We start from the raw sequence: 19040 nt of genomic DNA on the forward strand, positions 1-19040 counted from the left end.
TTCTGTAAGTTCTATGATTTTTCCAGCTGTCGTGGGTATCACAGTGGATATGATCACAATCTTTCCATACCTCTGCCTGAGTTAGAATGCCATCTCGACAGGGGAAATTCTGATGGTCTTTATTCATAACGTGGCGGAGTTAATCGGTCTCGGCGAAGGTTAATGGTTAATGACAAAGGTTCAGAAAATTGAAGCCTCCTTTGATATGTGATCAGGAAACGGTCACCACTTTGTTGATTAATCTACCATTGTGAATAGTCCATTCACAATGGACTATTCACAATGTGAGTTTTTAATATGGTCTTTTATAGGCTTTAAATAATCCGTTTAGAAACAAATGGATTTTTAAACAATTCAACCCAGCTCTTTCTCTTAAAAAAATTATGGAAGCTAGTTTGCTTCTTTTTGTTATTTTTTTTTTGTAATTATATGGTAATCATTTTAGTGATTATTATAGAATTAACTACGTACGAAAGTGAGGTGATAAATAAGGTAAATTTTTCTCGGACCTATACCTATTGTCATTCTGTGTCCACACCAAACAGCGCATATAAGGAAATAATAGGACATCCTGTTGAGGATGTTTTTATTTCGCTCTATCAGCTTGAAACAATTCATAATTTCTGCTGCCGCCGAAATTATAAATGCCACTTGTGGGTTGGAACAGACCAACTCATGTGCTTGCAGTCTATTGCAAACCATTTACAGCACAGGAGAAGGAAGTCTGACTATATGAATGGCGGATATTTGCCATTATTTACCACATTCAAAGAAATAGAAAGAAAACTCCATTATTCTACTAAAAACTTCCTGTAATCGTCTAGAGTTAAAGTGAACTTTGCGCAGTGGGATATTACTGTCTTGGGGCCTGGCACATCGTTTCTTTATTGGCCCACTAAGTAATTAAATCTTTTCCTTTTTGGTTCTCCATGAGATCTGGGCCTTTTGAGTCCCCCGAGTCGTAGCATATGCCACAGTGTGGAGGTAGTTGCTTATCATCTAAGAAAGTGCAAGTCGTGTTTATTGTGCAGAAGTGATCATCAAATGTAGCTGATAAATATCGGGGTAGAAACGTACCAATGAACTTATTCAGAAGGGTCGGCCTATCAGTGTTTAGATGAAGTTTGTGAGAAACTAAATGTTAGTAATCTGGTCCAGAGGGCGTAATTGCATAACAATAGGGGTTAGTTATTCTGCAACATGATAGCACTTGTCCCCACGTTATCAGTCCAACACTAGAATACATCGGTGGGGGTTCAATTTTGAGATGTTACCGCATCCTAGGATAAAATTGTCATCACTGCTATCACAGTTTTATCCTTCTCCCGTTACAATTTGATAATCTGTATAATAATTTATGTAATGTGTTGTTTAGTGCCAAGGCAATCAAGGTCACGAGGTGGAAATTCCATCTCTACAATTATTAACCACAGTATTCTGTAGTTACTGTGGCTCTTTGTATTTTTACCCCCTGTCTTGACAGACTCGCTAATTCAACTGGTACTTGAAAAGGTCTTTGGAAGTTTTTGCTGACACTAACAGATATATAAAGCCCACCTTCTGCAGACGGAAGTGAAAGGGGAGTTTATTCATCTTTCGCTTTCCTCCTGCTGGTGCGCTTGATCAAACGTACATATTTCCAAACGGGGTACAAATAGCGTAGCCACTGTTCTTCCAGGGAGGCGCTATGCAAAATAACTCAAACCTGTATGTTAACTGAGACCCTATTTTGAATGCCCTGTACCTTCTTTAACAGTCTATAAAGATCTTATAGGATGAATAATATCTGCTATTGAAACCCTTAATTGTATTTGCATGGATAGGTATTCATAATTTGATATTTTATAATTTGTTTGTCGATCTCATTTTTACTTCTTTTTGATGTCTAATATTCTTTTAAGTAGCTTTTAATGTCCTTAAATTTAAAATTAGTACAAAAACCACAAATAATCGTAAGAAGCTAACGAAAACGTTAAAAGAAATATTGATTAAAACTGTTTTCAGGGATGGGACCATCTATTTCTAAAGACATTTCAGCTAAGAAAGGAACAAACTCCATCGGATACTTTACCGCACTTTCATCCAAGTGTTGTAGCGTCGATCAAAGCTAGAACGCGGACAGCACATCTGAGCGTTGTTTCCGGAACGTTTTGAACGAGTGTAATTCTCATTTCCGGAGAACTCACTAAGTTGTCCGATTGTGGCGAGCCTCTTTTCATTCACTTCTTCGTCAATAACTAGTTCTTAACGAGAACATAAAAGAAGCTTTATATTCCTGTCATCTCTTCATTATTGCTTGATCCTCGAACCACACACGGCGAACGCAGTTTCTCGACTCCTACGGCCAAGTCGGCGGTGACACTGAACGATTTTCGCACAAGCGCCAGCCACAAGCATCAAAGCTTCCTTGCCTGACGTTAGCTCATCCGTGACTGGACGGCATGTGGGCGTTTCCTTGGCAACAATTTCATTTCTGGAAGCTCAACAAGCCGTATTTTAAACTCTCCTTTAATCGCATTAAGAGCATTATTGAAACAGGTGGATATTGGGAAATCTAGGGATGTTCTCCTTTAAAAAACTAATGCGAGCTCTAATGAGCAACAGCAGATGACAGCTTATTACTTCACAGATAACCGAATTGCTATTTTGGTATCTTTCAACTGGAAGCCGATTGGAGTCTGGCTGGCGCGCGCTGATCTTTCATTGTTTCTGAGCGTTCCGTGCGAAGTTTATCATCATTCGACTGCCTTGTTCGAACTACCCACGCAGTCCCGTGCACACGTCACAATTAAAACTAAAATTCGCTGCTCGATTGTCACAACGTATCGTTGTTAAGGTGCGTCTGCGCAGATGTTTTGTCGGCAAGTTTTCACGATTAATCGCTTTTGAAAATTCTTTACGTCAGTGGCTAGGGATGAAGTTGAGATTATGGTAAGCAAAGGATGTGTAGGGAAGACAATACTGTGTTGACCTTGGAATGCTAAGGTCGAGAAGAGCAGTCTAAAAATTACGCGACAGAGGAAACGGAGAATGCTCGTTTGGCAGTTTACATGAAAATGCTTGGGATATCTAACCGATTGCAACAATCTTAAGAATTGGGTGGAATGTCTTTTAGAGGTGCTAGAATGTGGGTTAGGGAAAGGCCATTAGATATTCGTGGGAGGGGAATTGGAATGCTGTTATTGCTTCTCTCTCTGTGTTCCCCCTCTCTCTCTGGTCTCTCCCCCACCGAAGTCACTTTTAAAACACAGAGAAGACTCGTTTTCATCTAACCCTCAAGTGGAAAGGCCATCAGTGACGATCCTTTCTCTCACACATGCTTACAATATATATTGCGCCATTTGTTTTCAGATTTTTTTTTTTCACGGTACAGTTGTGCCTAAATGTTAAGCAACAAAAATGCAAAACCAAAATTTAATGACAAAAATCTTGTTGGTGCTCAAATTCGGAATAGTAAGTCACTCGAGCATTATACAACAGAACAAGGCTAACGTTTCGAGTCCGGTTGCACAGTCTTTTTTTCAGGACAATGTGAATTACACATTGCAAGTTTATCGATGGTGTCCGGTTTGTGAAAAACGACGATAAGTTATGTGTAAAGTAAAGTATGATTTGTTAAAATTTATACTGCGCATTATTTCATTTTTTTTTTTTTTTTTTTTTTTTGCTAAATGATAATCATTGTGCAAATTTATTTTAATTGTTTGATTTTCTTCCTAAATTTATTCATCTCTGACGTTTGTATTTGGCCTTTCATTCGATCTGTTGTCCTCCACCATAGCGAATCATCTAAGTGCTGTCACCTTCACATTTTCAAACATGCTTAACAAGGTTACTTAATTAATATACTAGGTGACAAAAAAAAAGTTCGTACGGTTTTTCAAGGTTAATGGTTTGACAAAAATTATGTGGAAGCCCCTTGTAGATAGCAATTATTCGTCGATACATGTCGAAAGTACAATTGGGTCACTTTGATGCCTAGCTAAGGGTGCGTTTCAGTAGAATGGTGAAAAGTGACTAAGAGATGTCTGCTCCAACTACAGTCACTCTACATAGCTCGTAAGATATGCACGGTATTCGGAGAAGATACAGTGAGCGAATGCGCAGCCCAAAAATGGTCCAAAAAATCTAAATCAGGAGATGAATCACTTGATGACGCATCCCGTGTGGGAGGACTGACCGCCATTGATGACAAGGAACTGAAGACTTCCACTGGGTGGGATTCAAGCAAAACATGCCAGGTGCTTGCAGAAAAATTCAATGTGAGCGATAAAACCCTTCGTGTGCACTTTCATCAACTGGGAAAGGTGGTACAAACTTAGCGAATGAGTTATACCTAAGCTCTCAGCCGACGACTTCCAGAAACTATCAATTTGCTTGCCGCTGCTTTCGCGTCACCAGTAATGAGCCATTTTTCAACCGGTTGTTAACTCGCAACGAAAAAATGGCTTACGTCAGCAACACCAAATGACGACATTATTGGTTGCAATTCCGTGAACCTGTGTGCGTGTATCGAAGCCCCCACTTCAGCAGAAGGTGTGTGTTGTAGAATACAGCTGCTATCATCCATTATGAGCTTATAACTTCTATTTTAACGATAACAGAAAACAAAGTGCATTTGTTTATTTTTTAACGTATGTTTTAATTGTACCCTTAAAATCCGCATAGACTTTTGTCCATCTAATAGATGCATGCAGATTTGGTTGGAGAAATAAATAAATAAATATATATATATATATATATATTTTTTTTTTTTTTTCAGTTTTTACCTTAGGGATTCCAGACAATGAACACACAATGCTTACTGAAGCCTGAGGTGTGTCCATTAGATTATGACACTTGAATTCGATTAGATTATTATTTATGTGGTCCATATCTAAGAACTTGTTTGCTACAAGAAAGGGAGGCGTAATGGCTAATATAAGTTTATGCATGAGCTTGATCAAAGAAGTACGTTTATTTGATGGGACACGTCAATACAGCTGACTCATAAGACAGGCTATCTAGAGCAGCTTAATGTTTGCTTTATTGTTCCTCCGCGATGTTGGAGCAATATGACCTTAGTCACTGATGCTCCTAAAACGCTAATACAACCACCACCACCTCCGCGATGTTTGAAATATCAACTTTTATAAGTGTGTGCACCAAAGCAACTGAGTCAGTGAGGCGAATATCGAATTTAAATTGCGTGTATTCTGTTGTCGATTTGATTGTTTGCTGGACGAAAGACCCGAGCTTCCAGAAGATAAATGATGCAACCGTCGCCTGAGACCAACTAACTCAGCCGCGTTGTGGAAAATCCCATAAATTCCTCTTGCCACTGACAGGATTCGAACCCACGCCTTTTTTTGCCCGGTGCGGGGACGACAGTGGTTAAATTTTCTGTGCTACCAGCGAGGACTTTTAAAAGCGAAAAATTTAGAATTGATTGTCGATGTTTTTCCCTGCTAATCAGAATAAATTGCTCTCTAATCCAATATATGCTATGTTAACAAAATTAATGTGACTTTAAGAGAAAAAAACGACTGTTTACAGATGATTTTCATACAATGTAGGTTCCCTTTAATTTTTAATACAGCATGTAATTTTAGTTTTACACTTTGAACACAAACATTTCTCAATTACCTCAGCAGAATTGTTTATAATCGGGTAAGTCACGTTGGCTTCAATGGACGAGTCTTCTTTCACGTCTTCGATTCATCCCACAGTGATTCTGTTGTGCCAGGGTCTGGGTTCTGAAAATGTTCAGCTTACAATAAATGTACTGACAACTCTTGTGCGTTCTCAAACCATTTTGCTGATCCTTTAGACGCTGACAACACAATCCGCTATTTGGAAGTCTCTTATCAAATATGCGGCCTTCTTGGCTGATAGTATGGCAAACGGCTCGCCAGTTTGCCTTGTTCCAGACAAAAATTTTCGAAATGTTCAGAAGCTTTGAAATCTTTCATACACCTGCCCTCGTGGAAAGCACAGTGGTTATAAACACCGTCCTTACATATCCGGTGTTAGAGGCCCGAGTTTGAATCTCGTCAATAGCACAAGGAATTTTTACATGCTTTTTTAATAGTGTGGCTGAGTTAGTCGGTCTCAAGCGAAGGGTGTACAGTTTTTCTTTTTCCTGGAAGTTCGGGATAATTTTTTTTTTTTTGTCCAGCAAAACAGCAAACTGACAGAAGGGTACGCTCAATTATAGAGAAAATATAGTAACATCTCATAACCTTAGTTGCTTTGGCGTTTAACACTCATCTAAGCTGTCGTACACAAAGCGCTGGTGTGCGGTTTCCCACCGCCCGTCGACGTTCATATTTGTTGAGCTCGTTTAAATATGTACAGGTGATGGTGGGAAGCACTAAAAAGCAGGATTGCAAATGAGAGATCTGTGTTATGCAACGTCATTGCAGAATCTCATACCTCTGTTTTTGCACTACCCCCCTACAATATTTTCATAACCAGTAGTTTGCATAAAATATATTTTTTTAGTGTTGCAATACTTTTGGCAACATATTATACATCTACTGAACTTGAATTATATGATACTAGCTGGCCTGACCAACATCATCCCACAGATTCCAGTTGGGATTTGGACCTTGGGAGGTAGCAAGCCAAGGGATAAGTAGTGTTCCGGATAGTTTAAGAAGCGTATCTGGACAAATCTCGCTCGGTAGCATGGTACTAGTTAGAAATATTGATATGTGATATATTGATAGCTACAGCAATATTTATAGTACATCTATCAGACATGGCAGTACTTGTATGCAGTAGCGAAACTGCAAATTCTAGGCTCTCCCGTGCTCTTTAACAACCATGCCACACTAATCTTCTGGACTGCCTTACTCTTCAGGTCTCCCTCTGACGGTGTGGTAGTTATGCAACTTCTTGTACCAGAGGTGTACTCTGAACCCCTTAATAAAACATTCCCCAAAACGTGATAGTGCTTTTCTTCTAAAGGGAAGTGTTTTGTTAGGCCAGCCCGCTTTTTGTTGACTATTCAATTACATTTCTAGCACCATGCAAATCACCGTTGTCAGTGATGTGAAGTTAACTGAGGTGAATGGAGGAAGGTCGTCTTGGATGTCAGCTGTGCAACCCCCAATTAATCGAGGTACGCTATATTATCCGACAGGAAGGGGGTCTGATTCCTGGTGTTGTACTCCAAGTGACTCGGACGTTCCACCCTTTTCTCATTCGTATATCAACTTTTTGTTTTCCGCCACATTGCTTATGACGGTTAGTTGCCTGTCCCACAGTTTTCCAGTCTGTATATGTTGTCCTCGTGGCAGTTTAGTCTATATGTATCGCCGTATGCCACCACTCGTTTGGCGGGACCTGGGTTCAATTCCCAGGTGATTCAGATGAAGGCTGGAGGAATTTTTAAAGTCCTTCAATCTAGGCTGTAGTAGGTTGATCTCAGGCTGAGGGAGTAGGGTTCCCTTTGAGTTATTCCGGCTTTTCAGCCCGCAGAACATGCATATCAGCCTGTGGACATACACACGCACTTCTGCAGACAATGCTCATAGTACGGATATATTATTTTAATGGCATCGATGCCATTAAAATAATAATTTGAATTCGTAATATGCCTTCGCAACAACTATTAAAAAAATAAAAAATTCACAAATCACGCGTTTCCACGGTAGGTACAATTACGAATTTATAAGTGCTGTACACGTCAGCATTATATTTATTGCTAGCAATTGCTCAGCTTATCTTTTATTCTGATGGAATGATTCATTTGCTACCATTATGCGGAAAAGTCATAATTTAGTGGCTGATGGATTTATTTTTCCAATCGTCGGAATACCGAAATAGATTAATACCTTTTCTACTTTCTCTTCAAAGTACGTTGAACCACCTTTTATCTGTTTCGAAGGAATAACCTTTTTAAGCCCCTCCCCGTGCTCATTTAATTTAACGAATTCCGATTGAAAAATCGCCACCCGGATCTTTATTGAGATTTTACTAAAGTAAGGTATCGCTATCCCGGTTTTGTCTGCTCACGTTCATGTGGAATTGCGGCCCGTTCATTAGAATCGATTTTTCTCTAATGAAACCATGTCTAAGCCAAAAACAAATACACCTTGTAGAGAAAGAACTAAAAAGAAAAATTCTTTGCTGTTTAATTTCCGTCTTTCTATTAGAGCCATTGTCTCATTATGAATATTTTAAACGTGCAAAAACTTCTGACGTGGCTGACTCACGGTACCGGACGGGGTGCAGTAATTGATTTGTAAATGATGATTATTCTCTAACTCTTATTTTCGGGAAACTTTCCGAATATCTTTCATTTAAAATTCACTGTAGTGAAAGGCGGGAAAAAAAAAAAAAAAAAAAAAAAAGTTATGTTTGCGTAGAATAACAAGTTAGAATTTTAATGGCACACAGTTTTGTTGCTTATATCCGCGTATGTAGTTGTCTGTAGAAGTGTGTATACACGAACCGATTTTCATGTCGTGTAAGCTGAAAGACGATCCGGATTAACTCATGGGGAAAACCTTATTTCCTTCCACCTGTGATTAGCTAACTAGAATCTCGATTGAAGAGGACTTCAAAAGTTCCTTTAGTTGATTGCGAGAATTGAACCCAGACCTCTCCAAACGAGTGGCAGACGGTCATTTATCGTGCTGACTAAGCTGTCACGGAGGACTGTATAGAATGACTGCACGAATTCGGACCTCTTATCTCATTTTGGGAAGCAAAGTTGTAAATAAATATCTGATGAAGTTCGATATAATCAGTCCAGATAGTTGGAAATTGTAATCCTAAAAATTAAAGAACGATACGCCTCGCGGACGTTCACCCACCATCATATACACAGCAGATTACTATCCTTCACGCAATGTAAAATTCGCTTTTAATTAGAGGTAACGCTACTGCCTTCGTTGTGTGAGGTTGTTTTAAAGCATCACTAGATTCTTTAACTTAATTGCTTATAAGTTTGATTTCTTTTTAGTAATATAACGCAAGGGTTTGGTAGGGCTATAGTCTCAACCTACGTAAAGATTTCACTAACGAAGAGGTTAGTGTAATTGCAGCATGTTTTTTCGTAAGTGAATTAACAAATTGGTAAAATATTATCGTTTTTATCATATCTCATATTGTGAATACCTTCACAATGAGTTGCCTGATATTGCACTACCTCGAATAAGTAACGCTTCACCAATGGTGAAGACTATTGTTACTTATTCTCGGTGAATACCACCACCACCACCCAGATGGCCGTTTCAAGTCTATTTGGCCTATCATCGGTGGATGGGTAGGTACCCCGGTGTTGCAATAGTGACAACCCAGTTACGAAGTGTAACTCAACAATATCAGGCAACTCGTTGTGTGATTCACAATATGAGATATGATAAAAACGATGTCATTTTACCATTTGGCAATTCCCTTACGGAAAAACATGCTGCAAGTGCACTAACCTTTTCGTTAATGTAACTAACGTAACTTAATGGTAACTAACGCGACTGTATTTTCATATTCTCATTCTTAGATGAAGTCTTGTAATTAATATCAAAGGCACATACGGTTTTGCCGTAGTTTTTTGTATGGATTTATTACTAATAACTAGGAATGGCTCATCTTTCAATAATCAATCGGAAACAGTTTTTTTTTTTTTTTTTTTTTTTTAATATATATATATATATATATATATATATATATATGAGTTTGTGGGTAGTAAATGGATGGCCAGTGCTCAAAACAGAAGGAACTGGAAAGTTGCTGGAGAGGCCTTCACCCTGCAGTGGATTGAAAATGGCTGATGATGATATATATATATATATATATATATATATATATTTTTTTTTTTTTTTTCCAAAATTGCAAACCCGGAGACGAACCAGTGGGAAAAATCCTTAGACGTTCCCTAGTCTCAATTCACACGAACCTGTGAATGCTGCACATGCGCTACCCTGCGCAAACAAAACTGCGTCCCTGGAGAGTTTTCCTGGACGCCACCCCCTAAGTACCGTCTCTACCTGTAAAGCGAACTTCACAATTTCCAATAGCCAGAATACGTTGGTAGTTCGATCGATTCTTTTCTTAGCTGTTTTCCTAAATACCGGAAGTTATATCCTTGGAACACACACACACACACACATTTGGCAAATTGCCAGTAATGTCAGTGTCAGCGGTTTATGAAAAATAACTGCTCTAGAACTTCATTTTCGTTTTCTTGGATCGTTTATATTTGCGTAAAGTGCTCAGACTCGAAACATCCAGTTTTATTGTCCATAGAGTTGAATGTAGAACGATTTTATATAATTAATACTATTAAAGTAAATAATAGACGCTTATGAAAAAGCATCCAGAGATTACAGTTATCTACAGTATTAATAGTAAAAATAAAACGTGTTTATTGTTGATCATTTCAGCATAAAAATAAATACAGTACTGTATATGGAAAAGTTATTAACAAATGAGCAGATTTAGAATGAAAATTTGTTATTTTCAAAATGTTAAATTTCAGCTGAATAGGGCTTTTAATAATTCCTTTGAAACTATTTAAAAATTTGAGTGTTAATCAAATATTTTACAAAAAAATAAAATAAATAATAAATAAAAAAATTCCCTTAAATTATGATTGATATTTTGTCATGAATGTTATTTTTTAAATGATATTTGGCTACCAAAAAGGAAACTGGGGAGATCGCTTTGTTAAAATAGCACAGCTAAAATAGTCCTATGCGTCATTTACTCCCGTATTTGAAGATTTTTCTATGTAATCATTATTACTTTCTTTTTCTTCTTCTTCTGGTTAACAAAATGCGTAAATATTCCTACGTAGAAACAATTTTTCTTGTAAATGACTTCACACTTGCAGTCCATTTAGAAATTGCTTCGCAGTTTCGCAAGCTTACTTTATGGAACAACAAATGAGAACTCATTTGTTGCTGAGGTAACTCCACAATATATTGACCACTGAGGTTTACACACTGCGCGTGAATCATTCCATTCTGCAGCTGGGGTTGGCTTTCCTTTATGGATAAACATGATAAATAATCGAGAAAGAATTCAAGTAACACGTTTTCAGGTACGTTTTCTGCTATTAATTTTATCGATTTATACTTTTGAAGTCATATTTATCACCAATGCCGCTATCAATATTAACAATATTAATTGGAAACTAAAGGAAAATTTTGAGACGGGACAGAAATATATTTCCCTCATTTATTTCATGTAAATCGTATTTAAAACGAATCAGCAAAAGATTTCTTTGTTATTTTAAACTTGAATTAAAGTCTGTGCGGGTTATTCGCCAAAACAACTAAGGCTATGAGGCGTCAGTACATTTTGTCTGTGAATTGTGTGTATTTTGTGGTTAATTTGCCTGTCTTTTGATGAAATATCCAGGTTTTCTGGAGATAAAAGTATGCTTCTTTCGCTCAAGAGCCAGAACTTACGTTGTGAAATGAAAGCAGGTAAAATTTTCTTGCGACAATGACGGGATTCGAACCCAGAACTTTTTCACAAAGTATAGGAAGGCGGCTATTATAACCGCTGTGCTATCCGCAAGGACATTTGGTTAAAGTCCAATTGTATCCAGTGAAAAGCTGCACAGATAGCGCAACAGAATCAGCATTACGCTAAGGCAGCATAGGCAACTGTCTAGTGCGCCAAATTCTGAACTACCAGATGTCTGGTTTTTGAGTTAGTATTAAGCATTAGTAGAGGCATGTGATTCAAGAAAGCAAGCTTATACAGCATCAGCCAAAAAAAAAAAAAAGAAAAAAAAAATATATATCCCCCCCCCTTTCCCATTTCACCCATCCATTCGCGCCAAACGTTTGTCCAGTTCTTCCTTGAATTTATTTAAGCTATTAACTTCCACAATTGACAGATGAAAGTTTTGTTCCAACAATCAACCACCCGCCGGCTAAAGGCAGATTTCCGTACATCTATTCTACAACTGTCTTTCCTCAATTTGGATTTATGCCTTCACAGATGCCTAATCTGAGCAAGAGGAAGAATACCATCGGATTTGAGCAAGCCATTCAAGGGCTTAGACACCTCAATCAGGTCACATCGGAGGTGCCTAGTCTCCAGACGCTGCAATTTTCTGAACTTAAGCCTTTCTTGGTAAGAGCAACCCTATGTTCCCCTTACCAATCTCGTTTCCCTTCTCTGTACTCGTTCCAACAGCTCTACATCCTCCCTTCTAAAATGAGGCCTCCAGACCTGTATGCAGTACTCAAGGTGTGGCCTGACCATTGCGGGCATCTCCGTAGCCAGGTGGGCAGGAGCAGCAGTGCGTAGCACACGCTTCTTGATTAGACCGGGGTTCGAACCCGTCACCACCAAATACGGAGGATGCGGAAAGGTCAGGGAATGACCACCGCATATTCCCGGAGCAATATGGCCTTAGTTGCTAATGCTCCTAAAACCAAATAACAAACAAACTGACCATTGCCTTATACAAAGGGATAACCACCTCCTTATCTCTGCTAGCAAAATTCCTCTACATCATTGACAAGACCTCATGAGCTGCTCTGGCAGTCTGCACTTTTCAGAAAACTTCATATCTGACTGCACAATGAGTTTTATTAACATTAATTCAAAATTAATTAACAGATAAAAGGTTATGCGATAAGATTATAATAAAGATATGGCTGGGTTGCCAAACACTGGCCAGGATCGCCTGGTACAATAAATAAATGAATAAATAAATAAAATTAATAACCGATAATGTGATTTTGTTTGTTTTGTTTTCCAAGAGCGTGCCTAGTACCCATACCTGTTATTGGGTACTAGGCATGCTCTTGGAAAACAAAAACGGCTTATTTTTTAAAACTTTTTCTTATTGAATTATTTTTATTTTGTTTATTTAATCAGTTTGGTGATCACCCCGATACAAAGTTTTGTTACATATGCTGTTGTTGTTTTTGGTTTTTAGGAGCATTAGCAACTAAGGCCATATTGCTCCGGGATATGCGGTGGTCATTCCCTGACCTTCCCGCATCCCCCGTATTTGGTGGTGACGGGCTCGAACCCCGGTCTAATCAAGAAGCGTGTTACATATGCATTAATCACATTATAATTTATTATGTTGAACTGAAGCCGGTAGTGGAGGAAAGGTACGATGTGGTCAGATATGAAGCTCTCCGAGCATTGTAGACTGTGGTTGCAAGGAAGGCCCATGGCGTCCTATCAATGATTTGTCGAACAATTGCGAGTAGTGATAAGGACGTCATAATCCTTTTATATAAGACTATTGTTAGACCACACTTGGAATAAGGCGCCTCCGTGGGCAAGAGCAGCAGTGCGTAGCACACGCTTCTTGATTAGACCGGGGTTCGAGCCCGTGACCAACAAATACGGAGGATGCGGAAAGGTCAGGGAATGACCACCGCATTATCCCCGGAGCAATATGGCCTTAGTTGCTAATGTTCCTAAAAACCAAATGACAAACACTTGGAATACTGTGTGCAAGTATGGAGACCTCACCTAAAGAAAGACATTGTGCTTCTTGAAAGGGTCCAAAGACTGGTAACTCCCCTGGTGAGATTGGCAAAAGGGCGTCCATATGAGGAAAGTCTTCGAATATGTGGGTTGCAGAGCTTGGAAACTAGGCATCTTGGAGGATACTTGATTGAAGTGTTTAAGGTTCTGAGAGGCATAAGCAAAATGAATGAGGACTAAATGTTCACGGTTATAAATGATTCTAGAACTAGGGGCCATAATTTCAAGTTACGGGAGAGATGTTTAGACTGGGGATTGCAGGAAATTTTATTTTTACCAGCGAGTTATAAATTACTGGAATAAGTTACCTACATGCAGTGGAGTATCCAGGTGGCATCGTAACGGGAGGCATGGCGACCAGGTTTTTGAATTTTTTTTTTTTTTTTTTTAGAACGCCTCCTTCCTGCATTCTTTTTCTTTAATTTCAAAATTTTACAATAGACAACCTGTGCGTTTCCCTCCTCCCGTAGGTAATTCTCCAGCTGACCTTTGAATTTCCCCAAACTGTCAGCCTATACCACCCATGTAGGTAACTTATTCCAGTAATTTATAATTACTGGAATAAGGGGGTGCATATTTTCCTTTTCTCTTATTAATTTTTATTTTATTTCATTTGTTGCTGGTGCAGCATAAGATATAGGCCTCCTTGCACCATGTGGCCATTGCTTAATACTAATGGACATGTGTTTTTGTAAGGGGCGGCTCCTAGAACGTGAATTCATCTCCGCTTCGTATCTCTGTGAAGATCAGTATCACTACAAACGGTCCAGATGTGTGTGACGTAGGTTTGTGTGTATTATGTGTGTGTTCTGTTCTGGCCTCTTGGCTATCCAGAAGCATTAGTCACCTGGACAGATGATTCTGGCTATTCGTCCACACCACGGGAAGGTGGGCCAGTCCCAATGGAGCACGTACTGTCTCGATACGAGACTCTGAACCACCTGATACTAATATTATACTCTACGTATTTTATTATATTCTATTAAGACATGTATAGTATCTTATATAGGATGGCACCTGAACGGCAGTTCAACCCCGCCTTTGTACACTGTGTTGATTACAGAACTCTGCAAAAGGCCAGAAATAACGTTATGTTTGTGCAATCACCACACCACCAAACAACTTGGTTTCACTTTTTAGTATTAGTATTAGCAATGGCCACATGGTGCGAGGAAGCCTACGGCTTATACTGCACTACAAAAAAAAATTAATAAATAAATAAAATAAAATAATAAGAATAAAAATAGAACAATAATAATAAAAATTAATAAGAGAAAAGGAAATAGACAACCTATGCGTTTCCCTCTTCCCGTAGGTAATTCTCCAGCTGACCTTTGAATTTCTCCAAACTGTCAGCCTATACCACCCATGTAGGTAACTTATTCCAGTAATTTATAATTCGCTGGCTAAAATAAAACTTCCTGCAATCCAGTCTAAACATCTCCCCCCGTAATTTGAAATTGACCCGTGTTCTGGAATCATTTATAACCGTGAAAATTTCGTCCTCATTCATTTTGCTTATGCCTCTCAGAGCCTTAAATACCTCATCAAGTCACCTCTAAGGCGCCTAGTTTCCAAGCTCTGCAACCCACATATTCGAAGTCTTTCCTCATATCGACGCCCTTTTGCTGATCTTGTCAGGAGAGTTACCCGTCTTTGGATCCTTTCAGAAGCACGATGTCTTTTTTTGTCTCTGTTGTTGTTTGTTATTTGGAGCATTAGCAACTAAGGCCATATTGCTCCGGGATATGCGGTGGTCATTCACTGACCTTTCCGCATGCTCCGTATTTGGTGGTGACGGGCTCGAACCCCGGTCTAATCAAGAAGCGTATGCTACGCACTGCTGCTCTTTCCCACCTGGCTACGGAGGCGCCATTTTTTTTTTTTTCTTTTGTCTCTGTCCATATCTCTTTGTTTTACGTAAATCTTTATAGGCTATTTATGCTGTGTTGCATTTATCCTTTGTCTTCAACGAACTTCTTAAAATTTATTTGGTACATGTTTGCTAACTGTATTGTGTTTGTTGGAAAGGTGCGCTCCAACGTCTTTGCATTAATAGTCGGTAATCGAACAAGTATAAATGCCAAATGGGAAATGTTCAAAGAAATAATTGTAGAAGCCACTCATATTTTCATATCACTTTTCCAAATCTGCCTTCGTATGCTCAACTCGTAATACATACTGAGGCAGATTTGGAAAAGTCTTTAGCAAAGAGGGCGAAGAGTTCCCTGTCGTCAAGTGAATTCGCTAGTAGGAAGAAACTATACAGTATTCGTCTAGTAGAGGATAGCTTTTTGTAACATTGTTAATCCTAAAACAGATAGCTGATATGCAAATTAATAATTTTGTATCAGTATTCTTGTGTGGGCTTTCTGTTAGGCTTGATACGAGTATTGGTCCACATAATAGATATTGGATTCTAGACGTGTGTGAATACTGAAAAGGGATTGCTGAAGAAATTTTATAATGCGTGAATCTCTAACCCATGTGTAGTCCTAATAGAATGGAGATATACAACTGTTTCTCTAATTTACAAACGTGGTTCCGAGTGTGAAAAGGGTAATTACAGACTTTAAGTTTAAAGATCTGTGTCTAGGAAAATTATGTAATTCCTGATTAAGCCTAAATCGTTGGAGCATCTTGACAGGGTGGAATTTACGAGACACATCTTCCATTAGGGTTCATAAAGGGTCTCGTTGTCTTTGATATTGCTGATGACATTAATGAAGTATAACAAGTTTGATGTTAACTTTCGCTGTCAGTGACGAAGGTTGTAAACAATATCCACCAAAGTGTGTTAAGACTGAGGCTTAAGCGTGTTGTGTTTGTAATTTCATGTAATGGTACGAACTTGTAATCTTTAATCAGAGAGAATAAAAAAAAGCGGTTTGCTTGCATTAAGGAATTTTATTGCGGAAAGAAAATGCCAGGCCACACGTGCCTTGTTAAAGCCACTGGTACCTGTTCAAAAGTTGAATTTCAAATCTTAGAACATTCCCAAAGCATTCATCCTTTATAATCTGATCTGGCTCTTTGGGATTTTGACTTTATGGACACATTTTTGTTAAAGCAGTTCTAAAGACGAAAGTTGAAAGCGCTTCGATTTAGTTGTGATGACTAAGTCGCAGAAGTGGTGTGAAATTGGCTAGCATGTAGATCTCAGAAAAACTATGCTGATGAAGACCTTTTTTGACGTGAAAACATCTTTGGCGACACCTACTAAATTTTTCGGACTGAAGTAAAACCGATTGGTAAATGCGAAACGGAAATGACTTCACTTCCCAAAATACGCTGACGGCGCTAACTCAGCACTAACGTAAATGAAGCCACTTCCTAAATTACGCTAATGACGCTAACTCAGTTCCTAACTTAGATTCGATAGAGTAAGTAGCGGGCGTGAGCATAAAACGTTACATCGTTCATAAGTTTGGTTCTAGCTGTTTGATTTTAAAAATTTAAACGGTTTTGATTTTCGTCAAAGATGTTTTCACATAAAATAAAACATCTTTCGTGTGTACAGAGTACACACACGGCTTTTTTTTTTTTTTTCTTTCTGGAAATAAAATCGCCTCTCTAGCTTTGGAAGTCTTATGCTGAAAAGACTGGGGATTATGTTGTGAAAATAATGAAAAACAGACATCTGTTTCTTATATGTATGTTGCTTTTTCAGTCGTGACCGAGTTATTCGGTCTGTTCGAGGGTTGCAAGGTTCCCCGTTTTGTAATCAGATCAGATTTTTCCTTAGAAAACGTAAGAATCAGCGTAGAATGCACTTTTTAACAGACACTCAATATACTGATGCCTTAATGGCCGTACTTTCCTCAACGTTTACTGGAAACATCGCAAACCAACCATCCAGCTGAAACACATTTTTGAGAATAATAATAAAACACCAACCAATTTCTTTAAAATTTCCACGTACAAGAATTACAAAAGTCACATTCGGTACATGGTATAGGAATTCTTTGGTATCTGCGATCAGTCGCACAATATAATCGAATAAACTGCACCGTTGCTAAAAATACTGTGACTTGTCATTTAACATCATCAGGTCGTCACACGAGCGTTATCTATGAGCTCCCGTTTAGTGGTTGCGCCGTAACATACCTTGGAAACCGGTACGGCGCACATTAAGCCCACCACAGTCACACAGTCAAGGTCAGGTAGAGTTCACATCGAACAAAAATGTCTAAAATTTTGCCTGCTGGGGAGGTTTTCAATTTCGTTGGGTATTGTTGAAGATAGAGAATATACTTGCAACTCGTTCGCTCGGATAATACAAGAAAAGGAGCTCGGATTCAGATAGACACGGTGAAGAATGCGGTTTGTCCTCTAGAACGTCCGGAGGTTCCACTAAAGCAGTAACATACCCTACAAATAGCGTTATCGATTATTCTCTTGATCTCGTTAATACTGCGCGCTGCAAAAGGAGTTTGCTGTTAGATTTCTGCTGGCATCATTTGCATACGAATTGCCTAACAAAATTTATCTTCCTTTTTCTGTCTCTGTTTTAAACCTTTTCATTTTCCCCCAATATTCCGCTAATTTCGATATTTTTTTCTTTTAAACCATTCGTCGTACTTTATTTCTTTTCCTTTTTTGTTGTACTTTTTTACCGAGACCTCTCTCTTTTTTTTCTATTTTGTTTTCGATTTATCTTTCCATCTCGCGAGTAGTAAGCACAGTACTCCCCACCCTGGATGGGAAAGGTCCTGGTTCGAATCCCGTCAGTGGCGTGAGGAATTTTTATGGGCTTCCCCCACCCCCACAGTGGATGAGTTTAGTCGGTCTCAGGAGAGAGTTGCGTGGTTTTCTTTCCGAAAATCGGCCCATTTTTCGTCCAGAAAACAGGCAAATCGATCACATAACAGACGCATATACGGCACAATATGCTCCTAAGTCGGTGATGCTGCTAAATCCTCGAACAAGAACCACAACTTTTCCTGCTTGCCTTTCCTCCCCTTTAGTGGCGGATCTTACGCCTGGCTAGGTCAGCAAATCCAGTCCCTTAAGGTACGGCACCCGTTGAGTTAGGAGTTACAATGCTCAGAAATAAAAACAAGTACAATATGGATATTACCATATCGTATTTTTTCAAGAACAGCCGACCAGGGGCCCTTGACTCCAATTCTGGATCCCTTCCACAATTGCTTGGCCTAGGACAACTGGATATAAAATAGCACAGTGGATATAATCGCATTCCTCCCCAGACGGGGCATGAAAAACGTCCTAAGTTTAAATCTCGTCAGTGATGCGAGGAATTGGTTTTTTTATTTTATTATTTTATTTTATTTTTTTGATAATGGCTGTGTTAGTTGATCTCAGAGGAGGATTGCAACTCGGTTTTTCGCCCAGCAAACAGGCAAATCAAGCAGAGAATAGACAATATACTGACTTATTAGTATATTGTCTTAATATAGTCTTTGAATTAAGATGTTCTCTTTGATCACAAAGATGCCAGTAGTTGACTTTTTCAACTTAAAAGCATGGCAAAATAACTTTTGCCATGCTTTATACCGTATATTAAGTCCTTTTTTTTTTTTTTTTTTCATGGTGCAGTAATTCTTTATGCTAGCTTATCA

The 19040-nt window shown here is 38.7% G+C and overlaps 1 protein-coding gene across 1 annotated transcript in view; it reads right to left on the reverse strand.

Annotated features, from left to right (window-relative positions):
- Nucleotides 1-2790, reverse strand: part of LOC150086717 (uncharacterized) — a 35357-nt gene extending 32567 nt beyond the window's left edge. The window contains exon 1 of the mRNA XM_090371543.1: nt 2072-2790. The gene's annotated coding sequence lies outside the window, so the exon portion shown is untranslated. The remainder of the gene's footprint in view (nt 1-2071) is intronic.
- Between the last annotated feature and the right edge of the window lie 16250 nt (nt 2791-19040).

This window comes from Mastigoproctus giganteus, chromosome 4, assembly GCF_048544385.1.
Source record: "Mastigoproctus giganteus isolate SK-2022 chromosome 4, ASM4854438v1, whole genome shotgun sequence".
NCBI classification, from domain to species: Eukaryota; Metazoa; Arthropoda; class Arachnida; order Uropygi; family Thelyphonidae; genus Mastigoproctus; species Mastigoproctus giganteus.